The sequence below is a fragment of the Citrus clementina genome, unplaced genomic scaffold (assembly GCF_000493195.1).
Source record: "Citrus clementina cultivar Clemenules unplaced genomic scaffold, Citrus_clementina_v1.0 scaffold_3, whole genome shotgun sequence".
NCBI lineage: Eukaryota > Viridiplantae > Streptophyta > Magnoliopsida > Sapindales > Rutaceae > Citrus > Citrus x clementina.
Window position 1 is genome coordinate 2962633 of NW_006262339.1, and position 6018 is coordinate 2968650.

Sequence of the window (6018 nt, forward strand, 5' to 3'; positions counted from 1 at the left end):
CTTTTTCCCCCCCAAAAAAAAATGAAAGTCATATTTTGGGATGGATGAAACTTGAGAGTCAAGGGGGGGGGGGGGGGGGCGAAGGACTTGTTGATTTTTAGATTTTGTAGAGAGAGAAGCATTCGAAGAGTTTGTGGGGAAAATAAAAAGTGTTTTGAGAGCGAGAGAAACTCTGTAGATGAGTTTAATGTAATTACAGCACAAAAGGGGTGTTATAACGAAAACAATGGGGTGTTTATAAGGCCTACGAGACAGTTAGATGGGACTTTGTAGGCGTAGTCCTGAAGTTAGTTAGTTATCGATCAAAATCATTAGTATAATAAAACAAATAGATTGCCCCTCAAGCCCATTCAAACTCGGCCTATATCTGAGGAGGAATAGAAGGACTTTAATTCTCAAGTTGATTTGGCGGCACTGGGCCAGGCTGGTTTCGTTTGTATTTTTTTTTTTGTCCTTTCACTAATATAAATTACCAATTTAAAAATATATGCGTAAAATTTCACTAAAGTGGGTTGGTGGTGTTAGTTTCGTGCGTCCAAATTATGATGGTTGATTTTATTCTAAATATGTATTTAGAAGTAAAACTAACACATTATGAGTTCAAAATATTTAAATCGTGTCATTATCAGAAATCTAATCTATGAGGTTTTAACAAACTTTTAATTGAAAATACAATGGATTATATTGTAATTCGAAATAAAAATATGTATAATAATGACGCAATTATACATCAGTTGCGCCGTGCAGTTTTAACAAATGCAGATTCATGGTGCAGTCACGTCATAAGTTTAGATGTTTGGATCAGTTGTCAGTAGTTGAGATAACCCGTTATGGATGTAATCGTGCTTCATAATTCAATCTCCCACACATAAGTTAATCACCCAACTAAGGGTGAGGGTATGTTTGGGAATGCATTTGCTTCTTAAGGAATCAACTTTTACCTTGATTTTTTTTTAAAAAAAATTAGCTTTATAAATAATTTAGGAGGGTGTAATGTAAATGAAGATTATTTGACAATCACTTTTCAAATGATCTACTATGGATGTTTGGCAAGTAAAAGTCAAAATGACAAAATGATAGCCATGCAAAGCAAACTTCCTAATGTAATTATGCAATGCCATAATTGCAATGACTATGTTCTCTTGACTTTTGAATGGATATCTTGGCATAGTTTTTAGAATTCTCCTTCTTTATTTCTCCAATTTGATGAAAGTTTTGAGTGAAAAATGTGCATAGTTTTAAACACTTCTCATTAATTAATTGGTTGCCTATCTCATTGAAAATTTATAAGATGATATCTTCCGCTCTTTCATGCTTTCAGGTACCTTTTAACTTGAGAATATCCTGCATATACTAAATAGTATTTTCCTATTACATTAAAGAATAACAATTGCAAAATATTACTTTATAGAATAAAATTTTACTGAAAAATATTACTTTCGGGAGGTTGTGAAAAATTCAACCTAGAGTTGAAAATGGTTGTCATGAATATTCTCGAATCATGAGAAGAACCTTCCCATCCAGCAATTGCAAATATAAATTGCGTGTCGAATTCGCATGCAGACCTACAGAAATAGTAATAAGTGTAGAAATAATTACCTTAAACCAGCCAACCACGGGTTCCACTATTTTGCTGGCAGCTGTGCGAGCATCCGATTTGAAATGTAGCCTCGCGTTTTAATTAAGGAAGAAAATTAAAAAAAAAAAAGGCCCTCGCAAAGTCACAAGTCGTCGCTGCAAATTTTAAAAGCGAAAGAGGCGACTCTCGTGGCATCTGCCTTCGGGACTTCAGTGAAGTATTGGGACACTATTTCTTTTAAAAAGGCAATATAATTAAAATTAAAGTTATGTTGAACGTGTGCAAGTGTGACTGCTGCCGGCCACAAATCTGACATCGATTCGGCGGTCAAGACTCAAGATTGTTTTTTGACGTACATGCGGTAGCGATGCGCATGCTGTTCAATTCCCGCTTTCCCAATTCCCATGCACAATGACAGTGTTCCATTACCTGGAAATAGACAAATTTAAGGACAGCCGATGACTTCAGGCAGCTCAAAGATTTTATCCAGCTTTCAAAATAAAATTGGAGGGACTTACGGAAAATGTACTCAGGCAAGTAGTTGCAAATTAAGTGGAAGTAATTTCTTTTTTATATAATTAAAATATGATGTGTATCATAAATAAATAAGTAGAAAAATAAACCAATACAATAAATCAATCACATAGATTTTTACGTAAAAATAAAAAATAAAAAAACCACATAACAATAATTCGATATAATCTTAAACTATATAATAATGAGATTACAACACAAATTCTTCTCTAAATAATAATATATGCTAATAACATTAAGAATTTTAATATTTTTAGTTTACAATAACAGACTAACATTTATCTCCTAATAAATATGTATCTCAAATAATAGCTAACGAGATCATAAAATAAAAATTAAGACTAGTAAAATTGTAGAGGACAATGATAAAAACTTACCGTTCAAATTTAAGAAAAAATAAAATTAAAATCATCTTCCAGTCGTCTAAACAAATAATGAAATCCTAACCACCAAATTTAATACCACGCCATTGTTCTCTCTCGTCTTTTCTTCACTCGTCTTCTGCTATTTCATCCTTAGGTCAGCAGCTTGCTTTCTATTCTTTATACAGCCACGTGATTTTCAAAGCAAAAGTTTGTGAAAAATTTCATCCAAGTGCAAAACTTAATATTAATTACATATTAAGTAAGTTTTTTTTTTACCTTAAACTTTTAGGCCCCCAAATGAGATGGACCTAACACATACATAAAGAGAATCACAAAACAGTATTTTATAAATGATAGACGTGAAATCCTTCTTCAAATTTGTTTTTCATGACATGACTTCAAATTTAATCAAGTTGAAGAATAGTTAGCTAGTCAAACATGATAAAAATAACCATTCATAAAACACGTAATAAACCAAAAAAAAAAAAAAAAAGAATCTTGAATCCATCAAAGCAATTCAGACATTGAAAAAAACAAGGCAAGTAACTTGGCAAAGAAAAGAAAACCAACTTGAATTAATTACCTTGAAGGTTTTTGTTAAAGAAAGGTATATCTTGAAGCAAAAACCAAAACGAAAATCTAAGGTCCACAATAAAAAAAAAAATTAAAGATCCATAAGAATGAAAATTAAAGGTCCTCATGAACAAAAATCATCTACTAAAATGACAATCAAAGGTCTACAAAAACAAAAATGAAAGCTAACGAAATCTTAGGGTACAATTACCTTTATGTTCATCTAATCGACATTGGAACAATGTCATTGGAGGCATAACGGTCATCGCTTTTGGTTCGTTGGCATCGATCTTGATGAGAGAAATTTTAGGGTTTTATCGCGGGAAAGATGCAGAATTCCATTGATGCAAATTTTGATTTTGGCTAAAAAAATATGAGTGGTGATTTTGGAATTAAAATAATTTAAAGATAACATTTTAGATATTAATTACATCCTATATAGATTTTGAGATAATCAGATTTTTCAAAGCAAGTTCTTGCTACTTTTTAATTGATAATTATTTACGGTCAATTTGACAAATATAAAGCAATTCCAAAATATCTCTAAGACTGTATGTAGAAGATTATCTTATCCCTCTCTTTACTAGGAGTAACTTGCCTCGCGGTTCAAAGAGGAGATTAATGTCGCCGAAATACTTGTAATAAAATCTCAAAATGTGAAAAGTGGTTGGTAAGATAAGATTTCATTAATATTCAGCAACGAGTCCAACGCAAATTAAATTGTTGCCCAGATTGCATCTTCTTGGAAAATTCCGGATACCCCACGTGCGAGCGAGTATTCTTGCAATAATTAATGGTAGCATACCAGCCCATGCACGGAGTTCAGTTTGACTTGTTTCCCGTTGACAGAAACTGGTCGTCACGCGCTTTGTCTTGCTTGTCCAAGATGACTGAGGAATAAGAACTATATTTGATTTTATTTGACTTGATTTTTGGGTTGAGACGTTGACTTGGAACCGTCAGTGCTACAGGTATTTGAGTTTGACCTCCCCTCGCCTTTTATTTTATCAGCGTGAACGAGCTGCTTTTCTTTGATAAATTGATAATTACAAGTCTTACCCTTTATCCCAAAAAAAAAAAAAAAAGTACAAAAATTACAAGTCAGACCTACTCCCAATCCCTTACAAACAAACTGGCCTATCTTTTGGAAAATATGTAGAGTGTTCTTTGTAATCATTACATCGTTATTTTGTTAAAATTAAGGATATTAATAAAATTATATATATATATTGGAGAATATTTTTTTCTTTTCTATATGTCAATGTATTAAGATATGTATCTTTTGTTTATTAGTGGCATTCTCGTCACTTTGTGAAAATGATGATGTTTTATATATATAAATTTTCTAATTCAGAATTTTAAAGTGCGGAAAAATTTAGAAAAACTTAAAAATTGTGCGGTTTTAAATCTTTATTTTATAATGTTATTAAATCCCACGGTTTTAAAGTTTTCTCGAATGTTTCTCACACTTTAAGATTTTGGACCAAAAAACAGATAATGAAGATATTTTCATTTTAATAGAGTGAGGATGACACTAAAATTAAAAAAGTATAAATTTCAAGATATTGTAGACTGTGTTTTTTTTTTTTATTACTTAATTTTTCTTTGACGAGAATATTTCCATTTTAATAAAATAAGAATGTGGCTAACAGATAAATTGAAAGACAAATAAAATATAAAATCTATTACAATATATTTTATCTTGTAGTGTATTAAAATATATATTTTCTTTGTCTTTCAAAACTTATTTTTCTTATTTTAATAGTTTAAAAGATCCCTCATTAAAAAGTTTATTCTATACATATATTAAATTGGCCCATTTTGATAACATAATATTTAGTGTATGAGCTTGATCAGTGGCATTTTATATTAGATGAGTCGCACCTGTTCACAATTCCATATAACACATGTTCAAAGTGATCCAAATCGATGAACAAATTATTGTAATTGACAAGCGCATGCCGTGCTACAGTTAAATTGCCAAAACAATGTACGTAGCACATTTTTCCTTTCATGGTGGCCCTCATAACGTCGAGTTACAATAAATCATAACGCGATAATGATTTAGCGTGCAAGTCCAATGGGCCAGCAGCAATATTCAACACTGAAAGTTAAATTAAAATTTTGTCTTTTAATAATTGTCTATCAACAATTTGCGGTCCAATTTTTATTGAGCCGATTTGCCTTCCTTGCTCCAGCAGCCGTTGCTTCTGCTGCCGCCCATTATTGCCGGCTCTCCCGCCATCGGCTGCACAAGGTAAGGTCAACTTGAGGCTTCAATGATTTCTTTTAGTTATTTCGTACATCATAATGATTATTAATACATGAACAAATGATTTTACGTAATTTGGGACTTTAGATGCTATTATATATTAATAGTTGTTTGCTGTAATTTGGGTGTTTATTGATTTTCATTTGCATTAAATTTTTTTTTTGGGAATCTAGACTAGAATTTGATACATTTGAAATTGAAAATCCAAATAAAAACTTATACTCAAACTTTCAATGAATCGATCCAAAATATATATTTCAACCGAATTAAATTCAGTTCGGTTCGATTTGGATTCGAGTCTCAAACCTAAATTGGGTTGAATTCTTCAACTCAAAGGGGTATGAATTTCAGTGTAGATTTTGAGTGAAAATGGACATAAATTTTGCTACACCACACTTCAACAACCTTGGGGAAAAAAGGAAAAAAAAAAAAAAGAAGAAGCATATTGTTGCGCTGCCACCTAAAATATAGATTAATTGTAATCAGAAAACAAGACAACTAAATTTTCGTTTACACGTTTTATTTTAGAGAATATCCCCTAAAATATAGATTGGGGAGCAACTGCGCTGCCACCTTAAAAATGGTGAATGGATGAGACCCACCAGTTCAAATTTTATGTCTTCAAATTAGTTCACGAATATCTTGTGATATTGAAACAAAAAGTTGTGTATGTCGTAAACAAAAATGAACGGGCC